The 17,313-nt window shown below is 41.8% G+C and overlaps 1 protein-coding gene across 1 annotated transcript in view; it reads left to right on the plus strand.

Moving 5' to 3' along the window:
• The window catches only part of LOC149550229 (Insulinase (Peptidase family M16) family protein), a 245,853-nt gene that overhangs the window by 207,942 nt on the left and 20,598 nt on the right, over positions 1-17,313 (plus strand). The window lies entirely within an intron of this gene.

The raw sequence follows: 17,313 nt of genomic DNA on the forward strand, positions 1-17,313 counted from the left end.
CTCTCTATGTACAAGGAGGCTTGTGATCAGGTGATGGATATTGAAAGTGAGAACAAAACATCAAGAAATAAAAAGAAAGTAAGTGACAACAATAGTTATGAAGACAACGAAGGGGAATCTTGAACAATCCAGGCACTTTGCAAAGACATGATGCGGATGAAGGAAATGATTGGGGAGGGTGGAATAGGGCAAAGAAAACAAAGAACTATGGTGTACAAAATATAAAAATGAGAGCATAAAAGAGCCAGTTGTTCAAAAAATCCATTTTGACATTTCTCAAGTACTGGGACACTTGGTCAAAGTGTGCTTGTACAATTTAAAAGTTAAGGAGCATCCAAGTAGTTATAACAACTGAAAGTCAGCTCGCCTACCACACCGCCAAGAGCCACTACCTCGAATACCTCCCTAGGAGGCTACTAGAACAATAGGTGCGGTGGCAACAATAACAATAAAAATATGCCACAAACCCATATCGAGTATGATTTGATGTGGCAACCAATATTATTATGCAGGGGATTGAGTGATTGGGATAGCTTTGCACTCAAATGTCAAAGCAATCAAGGTTGCGACAATATGTTGTGTAGATGGTGTGGGCTCAGGAACCATAAGGATGCTGACTGTCCTCAAGGGAAGGTCGTGAACTTGATAGCAATAACAAATCTGACTAAGGAAGTTTTAGCAATCATAAGATCCCAAACGAAGAAAGCCATGTACCCTGATCCACACATGGAGAAAGAAAGATTGAAGGAAGTTAGAATGGAAATGGAGATGACAATGGGAAAATATCATATACAAACCTAGGAGGCCATAAGTACCCTGACTCGGTCAACATTTGAGGCTAACATCATAAAACAAATGTTGCAAGCCATTGTACCAGTACGGGTAGTAGATCTACATCAAACATTGCCCCAAGTGAAAGTGGCAATCTCCAACATGGAAACACCAAGGGCGGCCAAGGGAAGGACAAGAACATGAATGATGGAGGGGGGAGGAGAAACGCCCAAGAGGACCCTGTACCAGTGGAACCAATGTTTCTCATAGTTGGGGTAGGAAGGGCCCTTGCTGTAGTAGAAATGGAGATCATGGGATACATACTCACTAGCACCATTGTAGATGAAGGATTTGGACTAAATGAACTCCTCGAAGAGACATGGAAGACATTGGAAAAATCGGCACTTTGTCCGCCAATATTTCATTTGGCAGGAGCAAACCAACATGGCATAAAGTCACTAGGGACACTTATGGTGCAGAAAGCTATCGTGGGAACACAACAAATTGATCTTGACTTGTTGGTCATTACTTTGAAGAAGAAGGGATACGATGCCCTTCGTGATAGAGGTTGTCTCATCACAACAAAATCCAATCATCACTGGAAAAAGAACACACTATCTATTGAGCACGAAGGGAAGAAATACATTATTGACCTTCAAAGCCAAACAATAAGCGAGAGTTGGCATCCAACTACAATGAGGGCACCCTAAGATTGGGATGCTACTCTCAAGATTAAACCAGTTCGCTTAATAGTTTGTTCCACTGGCAGATGGAGGATTATGAGATCTTCGAACCCAGTTGCCACATGTTGGAAATAATGGAGATGGAGGAGTCGTCATGCCCAAACACTTGCATGTGGCAGTACACGTTAGAGGTAGAGGCTCAAAGTCATGAAGAAAAAGGAATTAAGTCAAAGGCAAGACAAGATAATGGAGGGGCCCACAAAGGAAACAAACATAGGACAAAAGGCAAACAAAAGAAGGCTCAAAAAGCACTCAAAGGTAAGAAAAGACACCAAAAAGTTCCACAAACCATAGAAGGAACACCTGAACACAAGGGATACTCAAGGAAAAAGGAAATAATATTAAAGCTTAAAGAAATGACCGATTTTTTTTTTAAAGAAATGGGCATAGAAAAAAATATAAAGAAACAAAAAACTAGAAAAGAAAACCTAACCCTTGTATTAGAGTGTTATAGAAACCTCACATTAAAGGAGGTAACAAACATAACTTGGTAAAGGAAATGGAAGCATAGTTGTACCTGAGAAATATCAACTCACATAACAAGGAGCTTGTACATAAGGCGAGAAAGATGTATATCAATAGGAGAGAGTCTACTTTAAGAGGAAGAATGAAAAGGAAGAGAGAGTGGAGGGAGATTGTACGCAAAGAAACAATGACGTATGTGGACAAAGAAGAGAGGAGAGCTCGTACACAAAGGAACAAGGGAGTACACAAAGAGAGACAGGATGTATGTCGTCATCACATAGAATAGAAGCCAACCGTGTACAATGGACACCAAATTTGTGCATGTGACACCCTGCATGGAAAACATACACATGTGGAATCAAAGTTCATGAGGCATACCTTAGGTGGAGGTTATAAGATTACAACGTGTACGCAGGAGGAGGAAGCCTAGGAACAAGGAACATTGTGTGCATCTGGAGGAACTGTACGCGCACGAGAGGAGGTTGTACACCACCATTTATAAGATAACATGTCTTGCAATGACAAGAATTTGGTAGGGGGCATCTATAGACGAAGTGTATAAGATGGTCAAAGGTAGTTTTTGAAACCCTACAAAGGGTAGTTTTGAAGTTGGTTATAAGAGAATTGGAGTGAGCAAGAAGTCGACAAAAGACATGATGGCAACCTCAAGAAAGAACTGAAAAGGTAAGGTGGGAATGGGTTAGAGCTGAAAGTGTCACATTCAAAGGAGTCTCCGGTATAGAATGTTGGATTTGGTAGGAGCACACAATGGACCAAACTCATCTGTTGAAGGTTGTGTTCGGGTAGGCTGAGTATTTGCAAAAATTTGTCATCGTATCTTATTCCCCCAAGGATTTCATTGATATGTTGAAGGTACCAAATAGAGGAGAAGGAGCAAAGGAGGCAACTGCAATGAGTATGGAGGGCGGCTGTACGGACCCTAATCATATGAATGCTAGTCGTACAAATGACAACAACAAGGTTGGCACATAAGTCTGTAGGGTTGGCAAAGCTCATATGGGCAAAAAGGAAGGCCGCACATCATACAACACAATGCACTTGAGGTGTGTAGGGAAGCTTGAAAATTAATGGAAAAGGTTGGCATGCTTAGAAGGAAGCGAAGGGAGATAACAATTGGTAGTTGGATGGAAGTTCGTAGAGGAGAGATGACATCAAAAAAAAAAAAAGAATATGATGTGTGCCATGGAATTCTATGTGTGTTGCCCCTTGGCGCTATGAGGGTGGCTGCTTCTCGTCCTCGCTGGTGGCACTACCCCCATACCCCCACAAAGGGAGTTTCCACTTGACCTCGCTGCGTTGGTTGCCCCTAGACCCTCCAATTTTCACTTTTGAAGTACACTTCAACTTTGAGTTTGTCCACTACAAGTTAGTATCTACACTTTTGTCATTGGTATTCCTGGATTTTACTTCATGTATGCTAGTCATCTTGAATACAACTTTTTATTTTTTAGGGGAATAATGTAGGCAGCAATTATGTTAGGAATAGTGAAATAAGATTTTTGCTAGTTAATGTAATAAGATTTTTGTTAGTTAAACATTGTTCCAAAGGGGTGTCAGTTGGAGACTTAACCAATCGTGTTGAGTCTATTTTTATGGTGTTTGGAACAAGTGAAAGGGTGGTGATTATTGGTATGGATGTTAATGTGAGAGTTGGGTACAATCAATAAACTAACATTCTGCTGTTTGAATGTGTTCTGTGTTTGCTATGGTATTGCTCTTCATACTGTTTCTCTGTTATTAATAGAACTTGCTGCATGACATTAGTACATAGTTATAGTGATAATATTACTTCCATATCTAGCATATGAACACTTCCTTATTTGGCAATAACACCCGCCAACGTTCCATAATTAAGTGCTTTCCTTTGGGATGGTAGTTGAACTTGATCTTGAAACCTCCTCCCTCTTTTCTTCTCCTCCAACGCTTGTTTCATACATCTTTCTTTGCAGATGTGGGCTCTTGAGGTTCGAACATGCAACAATTAGGCTATTATACAGCAGCTGGAAAGTGTGATGTGTTACAGGGAAAAACAAATTGGGTTTAGCAAAACCAAATTTTGCGGAAAACTTACCAGATTTCGCTCCTAGTCGAGGAAAATTCTTTGCAATCTCTGTAGATTCCCAAAATGCCATTTTTGGCACTTTCTTGCCGAAGAAAAAAGATTTCAGCTTGGAAAGTTTTGCACTGTGAGGGTAAAGAAGGGGTTTTCTTTGAGACAACGGTTGACTTCAATCCTGGAACCTCTCTCTTTTCTTCTCCTTTGAGACTCTTTTCTTGTCTTTGCTTGCAGATGTGGGCTCTTGAGGTTCGAACCTGCAACAATTCTTCTTTTCCGTGGCTTTTTGGGGAATTAAAAGTATGGCATCTTCTGGACTGAGTGGAGCCATGTGACACTTATGATGGATGCCATCTTTGGCAATCAACCGACAAGGAATTCAAACGCTTTCAAATGTCCTGAGTTTGTGAAATTTTTCTTTTTGCCTTTTAAGTCAAATTTTACAGAACCGACAAACACTTTCAGCAATAAATCTGCCCTGTATTGAATTGCAGATCATTCAAAACAGGAAATCTGATTTTCAAAAGAGAAATCTTTTTGTTAGACAATAAATCATATCTGAAAAAGATGCATTTTAAAGATGAATTTTGAGCGAATAATTGGCCAACTATAGACCAAGCAAATGCAAAACTTGAGACATGATTTAGATTACTCAGACTTGATAAGTGGTGGCATTATCACCGGTTTTGAACTCCTAACATTGCATAGAATCTAGATATTTAGGGAAAGTGTTTTTCTATTTAACTAAACAATCTAAATAAATAAAAACTTTACTTTTCATTAGGGAGGATATAAGTGCTTTTAAATTAAATTGTGTAATATCTTTTAATTAAATATGTTGAAGTATATTTTAATCATCAATCTTTGATATGAAGGTTTAAATTGAACAGTAAAATCTATATTTATTGAAATTAAGATATTATTATCGTGTGTTTTCCAAATGTAATGGACAAAATAATAATTTAGATAAGAAATCGGAGAAATTGAAAACATGATATTATGCTTCTAATCATATAAAGAATTGTGCATTTAGAAGATAAATTTATAACATTCATAAGAGTTTGATATCGTCAATTTTTAATACCAAAATATGTGAAGATTTTGTGATCTGCTTTAATATAATAAGAAATTATCTTTGTACTTCAGATAATAAGGAGAGCTATATGAGTTTCTACTTATTTTTCCTTCATCTTTTTCAAAGACACGCCTATTACTTTTGTAGTATTAGATAAAGTTTGTTTCATACATTGATATTTGACTAAAATTTAAAAAATTAACATACTTTTATTTGTGTGATAAGCTTCAAGCTTGGCTTGAGATCCTAATTTTTCTATTACTTAGGTCATCAGTATATTAATCGTGTACAACATTTATAAACAAACCATTTCCTTTATCTTAAACAATTATAGTCATTGCACACATTTTTAAATGTATTTTGATTTTAGTTTTTGATTTATCTTTTATTTAGAATTGTTTACGATTGCATATTAATTAATATTCAATTTTAGCCAATACAAAGTGTAATTCATTAACATGCTTCTTGTCGTCGGTAGAAATTGTGCATCGGCCAACGGGTCCCTTCGGTAAAAGTCTTGTTATGTAGCTGACGGGTAAACAGTTTGTAGCAGGCATAATGTATCTGGCTGACGGACTCCTTCGGGAAAGTTCTTCGGAAGGTATTTATAACCCCTTCAGGAAGCATTGTAGGGATCTTATCATCATATCATATCATCGAAGTATAATGTACTGTGGGCATATGTGAATAATAATAATAAGAGTTCTGGTGGTTGCTGTTCATGTTCGTATTCATTATTTGTGTGCGTTTCTTAATTAACTTATGTGGTAAACATTTGGCGCCATTGCCCGATGGACTTGGTACGTAGGCAGGCAGCTATGAATTAAATGCCGAATCAATTGAACAAAGATAAGAGTAAGCTGAAGGAAAAAGATGACATACGCGTTGCGTAGGAAAATTTAATTTTGGCTCAGCAGATAGAACGTCGAAGGAGATTTCAGAAGATTCCCGATGGAAACAAGAGCGCGGAAGGATTGTTGAAGGAGACTCGACAACGGCTTGAGTTGGTGGAAGAAGTGAAGGAGGAGTTTCTGAACCTGCATATGCCATGGGAAGAGAATCCTGACGGAAGGAGATCGACTCGCACGGCTCAGAGTGCCGAAGGTGCATGAGCGTGGAGTGACCTCTTCGTCCGAGATATACTTCTGGGACGAACAGCTTCGATTGATGAACCCTCTTCTTCACCAAACAGCGCGGGTGTTGAAAACAGTGCGGAAGCAGAAAACAGCGCGGAAGCAGAAAACAACGCGGGTGTAAAAAACAGCGCGGGTGTGCAGAACAGCGCGGGTGTCCAAAATAGCGCGGGTGTGCAGAACAGCGCGGGTGTTCAAAATAGCGCGGGAGCTCAGAACAGCGCGGGTGCTCAAAACAGCGCAGGAGTGCAAAACAGTGCAGGTACACAACAAAACCCTTGACATACAGTGATAATGGTAGGTCCGAAGGAAAAATTGCCTAAATTTGATGGTGATGAAGCAGCTGATCCCATTCGACATTGTAAAACATGTGAAACGATCTGGAGAGCAAATGGCATAACAGATACAAACGAATGGATCCGACAATTTCCTGCTACCCTACGGGGTGTTGCCATTGATTGGTTTACTGATGCTGATCCACATAAATTAAATAGTTGGGATAACATTAAGGAGTTCATCGCAAAATTTCAACTTTTGTGTGATCATAATGAAATTGTAGCCGAGATATTCAATACCAAGCAAAAGAAGAATGAAACAGTACGGGTCTTTGCTAGGAGATTGAAGGACTTAATCAGTAAAATGGAGAATAAGCCGGCAGATGGGCTTCAAAAAAGATGGTCCATTGAAGGCCTTCACCCGAAGCTGCGGAAAAAGATGAAGATCGTGCCACCATCAACATACAATGAAGCGTACAATCGGGCAATGAACCTCGAAAGTGACCAGAAGACAAAGAAGAAGAAGAAAAACAACTCGTCCAATTCAGAAGATGATGCATCTTCAGGAGCAGATAGCAGCGATGACGAAGAAAGCAATAAGAAGGTACGGGCCCTCCAGAAGGACATGATGCGGATGATGAAGGAATTCAAAAACATGAACAAGGAGACTAAGGGTAATGACCTATGGTGCACGGAGTGTAAGAAAGAAGGCCATACGAAGGGATCCTGCCCGAAAGATCAATTTTGTGAAATCTGCCAGATCCTCGGACACTCGGTAAAGGAATGCCCTTTCAATTTAAAAACAAGGACACCGCAGCAAGTGTTTCTGTCACAGGAGGCATCCCCGTCAGGAGGGAACGGGAACACCAGTACAGAAGGTGCCACATCAGGCGGATACAAAAACAACCAGCGGGGTACAAATAACAACAGCAATAACAACAATGGTGGCAACAACAACAATGGAGGAAGGAGTCGAATTCAGTACGATGCGAATGGTCAGCCAATTGTTCAATGCCGCGCATGCAATCTGTGGGGTCACTTAGCTCGAGAGTGCACAACGACGAACACACCGAAGTTGCTATGCCGATGGTGTGGACCTGGCGATCATGATGATACTAAGTGCCCGAAGTCCAGAGTAAACTTGATTACCGTAGGGACAGACGAGGAAGAAGTTCTGGCAATCACTTGGAAGCAGGCGAAGCTATACCCTGACCCAGCGGATGAAAAGAAGAGACTGGAGGAAGCAAGGGCAGAGATCCAGAAAGTAACACAGGCAGAAACAACACACTTGAAGGACTCGCCAAGTACCTCAGTCCGGAACTGTGCAGAACAGAACATTGTACGACAAATATTGCAAGCTGAAATACTTGTTAGGATAAATGATCTGTTGCTAACTATGCCTCAACTCCGTACGGCCCTCACAAATATAGTCCCGAGTGCTAAGCAACCCGTAGAGCAAGACAATGAGAAACAGGGGGGTACAAGTGCAGAAGATTCGATGTTGTTAGCTCTCTCATCTGGACGCTATTCGGCGGTTGTTGAAATGGGCATTCTCGGGACTGTGCTAACGGACACGATCGTCGACGGAGGATCCGGTGTCAATGTGCTACCAGAGGATACTTGGAAAAAGTTGGGACGGTCGACATTATGGCCACCTACCTTCTAGTTGCTAACGGCCGATCAACATGGAATCAAGCCATTGGGAATACTCACAGCGCAACCAGTGACAATCGGAACACAACCATTCCTGTTGGACTTCGTTGTGATTCCTCTCAGGCGGAAGGGGTACGATGCTATTTTGGGTCGGGGGTGGCTGATACAAGCAAAAGCAAAGCACGATTGGAAGAAAAATACTTTATCACTCGAAAGCAAAGGCCGAAAGTGTGTCATCGATCTACACACTCAGATGGTCGGGGAAGAAGCCCTATCGTTAGATTTTGAGGGAGAAGAGGATGAAAAGGGGCAAACTATGGAACCGGATCAGGAGGGAGTTTTACGACTGGAAGGAGATGACGATTTGGATTCGGTAAATGGTCTTTACCATTGGCAGATAGAGGATTATGAATTGTTTCCAACCTGCAACATACTGACAATAGAAGAAAACAATATCGATGCCTTTCCAAAGGAATTCACTGAAATAAAGGAAGGGGATGCGTCACTCGATGTGACCTCGGCACATCAGTTCACTAAAGGAGAACCCATCAGATACAATGAAGTCGCGTTGCAGACCATGAATTTGGGAGACGAAGTAGAACCACGAAACATACTGGTAGGAGACAATTGGAACCCAGTACTAAAGACAATAGCATTCAAGATATTTTTAGAGTATAATGATGTCTTTGCATGGACATACAAGGACTTGAAGGGCGTACCACCTGAATTGTGTGTGCACCGTATTCCATTGATCGAAGGAGCAATACCCGTACGGAAAAGGCGCTACAGAATGAACAAAAATTATGTGGCCCGGGTTACGGAGGAAATCAATCGGATACTAGAAGCTGGAATTATTTTCAAGGTGCAGACCAGTGAATGGGTATCCCCGATCGTAATCTCCCTGAAGAAGGACTCCATTCAGATCTGAATGTGTTGATTTTCGATGCCTAAATGTAGTTACCATCAAGGATCCGTTCCCAATCCCATTCACGGACACCATCCTGGAGGAGGTAGCGGGACACGAGATCTACTCATTTATGGATGGTTTTTCTGGCTACAATCAAATCTCAATCGCAGAGGAGGATAAACTGAAGACAACATTTGTCGTAGAAGATGGGGTCTATGCCTATAATTGGATGCCGTTCGGTCTGTGCAATGCGCTTGCGACATTTCAACGGATCATACTACACATTTTTGACAAGATGTCCATCGGAAACTTTAAGGCATTTTTGGATGATTGGTCAGTGTTCAGTGCGGAGGACAAACATCTGGCAGCCTTAGGCGAGTGTATGGAAAGATGTCGCCGTGCGCGTTTGGCCCTGAACCCGAAGAAGTGCAGATTTATGGTCCCACACGGAAGGTTGCTCGGACACATAGTCTGTAAGGAGGGATTGAAGACAGATCCGGACAAAGTACGGGTCATATTAGAGATGCAACTGTCCACCAATGTAACAGAGGTAAAATCTTTCCTTGGGCATATAGGGTATTACAGGCATTTCATCAAAATTTTTGCCAAGATAGCATATCCGTTGGATAGGTTAATTTCCAAGGGAGAATTGTTCCGATGGGATAAGGAACAGGATGAAGCATTTGAAGAACTTAAGCTACGACTGGCTACAACACCTATTTTGGCATACCCGGATTGGAAGGAGTTTCATGTGCATGTGGATGCATCGAACTATGCAATCGGAGCAACTCTAGCACAGACGGGAAGCCATGGGTTGGATCCTCCGATCTATTTCGCCAGCCGGTTGCTATCAAAAGTTGAACAAAATTATAGTACCACCGAACGGGAGGCATTGGGGATGGTCTATGCTGTACAGAAATTCCGACACTACTTGTTGGCCACTCCATTTATATTCTACGTTGATCATCAGGCCCTGTTGTATATGATCAACAAACCAGTCATTCAAGGAAGAATCAGCCGATGGTTACTTCTATTGCAGGAGTTTACTTTCAAGATTATTGTCTGGCCAGGAAAGAAACATGTAAGCGCGGATTATTTATCACATATTAGAACAGGAGAACTGGCAGACGGTGTAAATGATGACTTTCCTGATGCACAACTGTTTCAGATTGCTGCACTACCAGAATGGTATACAAGCATCGGCGAATACTTGTCAACAGGACAATTTCCAAATACAATGCCACCTAATGAAAAACGGAAGTTGGTGATACGGAGTGGAACATTCCAGCTGATCAATGGATTGTTGTATAAAATGGGACCCGATCAATACCTGAGGCGTTGTGTCCTAAAGGAAGAAATTCCACGGGTACTCAAGGAAGCGCACGAAGGACCGGTGGGAGGACACATGGGGCCGGACACAACTGCACGAAAAATACTTCTAGCAGGATTATGGTGGCCAACAGTAAACAATGATGCCAGGGAATGGGTTGTTGCCTGCGATATATGTCAGCGAGCTGGAAAACCTTTGAAAAGAGATTTCATGCCTCTGAATCCTTCTCATGCTCAGGAGCTTTTTGAACGGTGGGGTCTGGACTTCATAGGACCGCTGAAGACAAGCAGAATCAGAAGGTGCCATTGCATTGTTGTTGTAATGGAATATTTGACTAAATGGGTGGAGGCGCGTGCACTACCGGACAATTCATCGGTAAGTACAGCAAAGTTTATTTATGAACAAATAATTACTAGATACGACATTTCGTTGCAATTAACAAGTGATAGAGGCAGAGATTTTGTAAATCATGTGATCTGACTGCTTACCACGGAGTTCAAAATTTATCATTCGCTATCAAGTTCATACCATCCAAGGGCAAACGGACAGGCCGAGGCTACCAACAAAATCTTGGTATCAATTATATACAAATCTTGCGCAGTGGAAGGGGAGGATTGGGAGGAGAAATTACCTTCTGCTTTGTGGGCTTACCGCACGACATACAAAGTCACAACAGGACACACGCCATTTCAACTGATGTTTGGACAGGAGGCCGTAGTACCAGCGAAATTTATGATACCAAGCTTGCGGATAGCACTAGAAAACAAGTTGGGCGACATGGAAAGCTTAAGGGAGCGGCTGTATAAACTGAACAGGTTAGAGGAGAAGCGATTATTAGCATAGTGGGCAACTGAAGTAACGCAGAATAGGCAGAAGGCATGGCACGATAAGCACCTGAAGCTAAACAGGTTTCAGCCCGGACAGTGGGTATTAAAGTACGACAGTCGGAATGAGATCAAATCGGGTAAGTTCAAGGTTAAGTGGGTCGGGCCATATCAGATTCGGGAAGTATGGGACAATGGAGCAATCAAATTATGGACTTTGGATGGACACGAAGTGCCTCAAGTGGTGAATGGGTCGAAGTTGAAGATATATCACGAGCGGAAGACTTCTGCGTCAGAAAATAGGCTTCTAGAGACCCCTCCGTCACTGCAGACCGACGGTGACGACGGTCGAAGGGAAAACTAACTACTATTTTAACCAAAAAAAAAAAAGGAAAAAAAGTACTGTACGGTTTTTCATTGTTAAGGTACGGATTTCATTAGTACCGTGCGGTTTTCCATTGTTAAGGTACATATTTCATTAGTACCGTACAGTTTTTCATTGTTAAGGTACGGATTTCATTAGTACCGTATGGTTTTTATTGTCAAGGTACGGATTTCATTAGTACCGTACGGATTTCATTGCCACCATACGGATTTCATTGCCATCGTATGGATTTCATTGTTAAAGTACGGATTTCATTGCTACCGTACGGTTTCCATTGTCAAAGTACGGATTTCATTGCTACCGTACGATTTCCATTGTTAAAGTACGGATTTCATTGACAGAGTACGGATTTCATTGACATCGTACGGATTTCACAGTAAAGGGCACTGTACGGTATTTAGTATATGAAACAAGGAGCACCATCGTACGGATTTCATAGTAAAGGAGGAATAACGTACGGTTTTCAATGTCTGCAGGATGGTGTCCGGCTTTCCAGATAAAATAATGTGTAGTACGGTTTGCAATGTACGGCTTTCCAGATAAAGTAATGTGTAGTACGGTCTGCAAATGTGAAGTACGGGTTTGAAGACACGGCTTTATAATATATAGGCCTTGTGGGGGTACCGAAGACAGAGTTGCAGATAAAATTGATGAGCCCTCTTCGACGTTGAGCTTGTACGGATCCTGCAGTGCAACAGAGGAGGACAGTAGCATTGACTGATCATCTTGAGTTGAAATCTCCACAAGGTTTTCTTGCTCTTTCCATGGCGGGAGGTATTTACAATTGAATGCACAACTTGTAAAATACGGATTCCAAATTGTTCTCATGGCATGACCGTACGGTAACCACACCATTTCCATAACCCACTGTACGGACTTTTTTGGGGCAACCACTCTATAGACTTGTGCTCTTGCTGCTGTACGAACTTCTCTCAATTTCATCACCATACGGATTTGGAAGACCGGTAGGAAAAGATAAATATAATTAATGGAGTCTGCAGGTAAACGGCAGTGGAAAAAACAATTAGCACAGTCCAAACTTGTGCAAGGCAGGAGCATGGTAGGTACACGTAATTTGAATGAAGGCTCGAGTAGCAACAAGGAGAAGCGTAAGACTGTAGCACCTGCAGCAGCTGAAGTCACACCGCAGACTATACAATTTGAGGGATTAAATGGAATGGATTGCCGAAAATGGTGGCAAGAAACCCCTGATGACCATCCAGTCAAAGCAAGCATCAAAAGAGCGCAGGTTGAATGGGCCATTCAGATGCCGGTTTTTTGCATTCAAGATTATGAAGGGTATCTGCGTACCATGATTGAGACATATGGCAGAGCTTCTCGCAGGAGCACATTTCAGTATTTAGGATGGAACTTAGTGGTATCATTCAAAGCAGCAGATTTCACACGGGTTTTTGGCATTCCATGGCAGCAGGGCAGAAAGATTCAGCTGAAGAAAATTCCAAAGGATGGGAAAGTATTTTTAATCAAATTAGTATGTGGAGATTTGATTGAAGCAGAACAGGCGGCATTAGCCGAGACATCGAACGGAAGGGGTTTAAGAAAACTGACATTCCGGAAGGGCCATGGTGATGTCTGATGGACTTGGTCAAAAGCAGGTTCACGGGATCCTCTAGGGCATCGGATATCACATTTTCGCAGGTGTCCATGATGAACGGCATAATGACTGGGAAAGTGTATGATTGGGCGTCTGTGCTGGCTGAACGGATGCATGAATTCATGACTCTCCAGCACAAGACCTTCTATATGCCCCATTACACCATTGGTCTATTCCTGGATGCTGTAGCACGGTTGATTCCAACGGAGGAGATAGAGGCACAACCTGGACCACTAGCTCCAGGAGAACCTCCTATCATGCAATGGAAGCACATGGACACAATCTCTGGGCAGAAGGGTTCAGCAGGTCAAAAGAGGCCCCGGATGGACATGGCAGATGATACTGACAGCGGCCAATAGGAGACATCTTCTGAGCAGGATAGTGTGAAGGAAGAAGAAGGGGATGGCGAGGATAATGAAGCGGTTCAGATTGTCATGGCTACCCCCTTGCTATTTCCGTGTACTACAGTTCCTATGACTTCCGAGTTGTTACCCCGAGGTCTACACATGGCTCACATTCCAGGATTTGTGCAGACTCGGCGACCGATATTGATGACTGGAGGATCCCACCAGGCAATCACACTAGCCGCACCATGGCAACACGGGGTACGGCCTTCTCCTGTCCGACTGGGGGCAGGATTTGCGGTCGGCTTTTCCCACCTGACCGCACCCGTCAACTGAGATACTTCTTCAGCACCTGAAGCACTTTCGGTAGCAGCACCCGTGGCGCTTGCCATAAGTCAGCCAGCAGCAGTTGTTATAGTAGCACAGTCAGCAGAAGCTCAGGCACTTCCAGTAGAGAACGTATCAGACGAAGGAGTACAGGAGTGTACGGACCCAGCACAGCCCGAACAACCAAAGGTCATGGATAGAGCTAGTGTTTTTCTGAGGCAGCAGTTCCAACTCATCCCTGACAGGCATGGCCCGTCCATTCAGTCCCCCAGCTATTTCAGAGTAGCACCTGTACCAGAGCCTCAGTCTCAGGAGGAGGGAATGCCACATGCCGTGATTGTGCCGACAACAGAGGAGGCGGCACCGGATGTGGGCATGGCTCCTGTTGATGAGGAGGACAATAGTGATCCTGAATGGTCATTCGAGGACTTCGCCAAGGAGGATTACGGGTCGGATGAGGATAGGTGCAAGGACTACCTCAGGACTATGAAGTCTGCATTGAAGAAGGGGCATGATGTGGCGATTTAGGCTCTCACTCGGCGAAGGGAGTGGCATTTGATTCGAGCGTATATTCGTGGGATTTGTCCTAAGCGATTTCAAACTTGTTTTGTAGATAGAGGTTGGCCGGCAGTTGAGACACCAGAGATGTTGGTAGATTGGGTCACTGAGCCAGAGTTGGGACCGAGTGACACTCCGATGATGAAGTTAGCGCATGAGATCGTGGGACTGTACAAAGAGGTTTACTATGCGCGGTAGTGCGCGGAGGCGGATAGGGTAGCAGACAGTGTTGCAGCTCAGAGATCTCTAGCGGTTGAAAAAGAGGCAAGAGAAAAGTTAGCCACTGATTTACAGTTGGTCAAGAGGCAGGCTATGGATGCTGCGCTTCTACTGAAGGAGGCCGTAGAAGTTAATTCACAGATTCAGACAGATCTGCGCATCCGGACTGACCAGGTGTATGAGTTGCGTCGTCAACAGCACTCTTCTGGGACACCTCCTTCTTCTCTCTAGTATTTCTTTTTCTTGATTGTGGGTTGTCTCCTAATTTTGCTAGTCGTCAGGAGACGACTTTTCTTTTTGGGGGGGATGATGTCGTCGGTAGAAATTGTGCATCGGTAAAAGTCTTGTTATGTAGCCGACGGGTAAACAGTTTGTAGCGGGCATAATGTATCTGGCTGACGGACTCCTTCGGGAAAGTTCTTCGGAAGGTATTTATAACCTCTTCGGGAAGCATTGTAGGGATCTTATCATCATATCATATCATCGAAGTATAATGTACTGTGGGCATATGCGAATAATAATAATAAGAGTTCTGCTGGTTGCTGTTCATGTTCGTATTCATTATCTGTGTGCGTTTCTTAATTAACTTATGCGGTAAACACTTCTCACCATCAAAAGTGTGTCTAATTATTTTTGCGTAAAAAATCCCAGTCTCTTTCAACTCTGTCAGGTTCAATTTCTTGAATAATCATATATTTAGCATATGTTACTATCGGCTAAACTATTGCACCTGATTTGGCACAAATACTAGTATCAAGTTATCCTTTTCAAACAATATTTAATTACTGACTTTCTAATTATTAATTTACTAATGTCACTTTATCAAAATTGAGGGCATTACATAATCTCATCTCCAGAACAGTAGTGGTCCCATTAATCAAGTAGATAGATGTAGATGAACACAATCTGTTTAATAAACTGCTACTTTATTTTGATGTTGAATGTCTTGAGCCATTGAGAATTCATCCGAGATACCTGAATATGAACCAACATAAGGTATGATTATCTGATCTCAAAGGAGTCAATTATGGTGGTTCATGTGGCCAACTGTTGATCTGTGCTAACTGCTGAAGCCTCTGGCACCACTGATAATGAAAGGATTTTTATCAAGCCTTTGGTAACATAACCATTAATGTCTAGATTCGGCAACAATCAAAATCTGAGCATCTAAGCAAAGAGAAGTTGCTGGAACTGATCACATTGACAAAAGAAATTCATGAGTGTATTTCTGCAGCAATGAATGGGAACAACTTAATGGTGCTGATGACATGTTGATCAGCAAAAGTAGGCAGCTATGGTGAGACTATTGAGATTTTTTCAGTTGCACTAACATTGGTATCCCTATAGACATTGTTTTTCATCAGATTTTTAGTCACTATCCTCATTATGCTAGTCAATGTTAGTCAAGTTATCATTCTCGTCAATCCCTCAAGTTATTAGGTGATTATCTCTTTTTTCCACTATCAGTGTTTGTAGGTCATTCATAGGTATTAATGGAAAACAATGATAAAACAAGATTTAGAAAGTTGAGAGCCCTGGGTTGGAAAGGAAGATGATATACATACAAAGACTGGAAAGCAAGGACTATGTTAGAGAATATTTTACAAAATCTCTTCCACGCTCTAATCAATTGAGAAGGAGATTAACATGAGAACGTGCATAATATGAGTGACAAAACCACAAGGGAAAGTTATTGGGATGGCAATTTTGGATTAAAATGGGATCTAAGATGTTAGTGTCTTAAGGAAATTGTGACTGGCAAAGATGTATAGTTGATTTCAGTCCAAAGTGGCAGTGTAAGAGATTCACCAAGTTTTGAAGATGAAAGAAGGCTAGATGTGTCATACTTCTCAAGTGGCAGAACCAGCATAAAAGGGTGATGTTCATGGAGGGTAGTGCAAAGGCATGATAAGGGAAGCAAAGCAGTTTACTAAGTGTGCAAGTTGCACTTATTTTTTGGCTTTGCAAACATGAAATCAGAACTTAAGTGTGAAAAGATGACTAAAGTCGTGATCAGCAAAGAGAAATTTAAGTGTTGAGCATGTCATAGTCACTTTTCTGTTGGCATTACCAATTCAAAATCACAACTCAAGTCCTTGAGGTCGAGGAACTATGATTCTCCACAAATATTGGAAGTTTCTCATTTATGGTTAATTGCTAGGCACTAAATTTCTTTTGAATTGATTAGTGAAATCTTAAGTTCATTTCTGAGGAAAGAGAAGATTTTAACATAATTAAAATTTGTTCCTGCATTTTTTTTCATTGAGATATAGCCCATTTAGGTATTCCTATTTTTTCTGTTGAATCTTAAGTTCATTTTTCCTTCTGCAGTGGTGATGATTGCCGGCCCATGAGGAAAATATTAATAGAATCTAACTGTTTTTCAAAATGCAACTATAATAAAATTGTGCTCATGTTGTAACATCTACCTTTCAAAACCTAGTAGTAAATGACTAAAGAAAATAGTGGATGAGCAAAAGTAAGGAACTTTTTGATTTGTAATTTAACACTCATTATTACCCACATGGAAAAGTCATTGAATGACAATATGGTGCTTTTGATTTAGAATCATATTCAGTTTGATATTCTAATTCAAGAATGGAGGTGGTTCT

Source organism: Cupressus sempervirens, chromosome 7 (genome assembly GCF_028749045.1).
Source record: "Cupressus sempervirens isolate cs-2001-9-10 chromosome 7, ASM2874904v1, whole genome shotgun sequence".
Taxonomy (NCBI): Eukaryota; Viridiplantae; Streptophyta; class Pinopsida; order Cupressales; family Cupressaceae; genus Cupressus; species Cupressus sempervirens.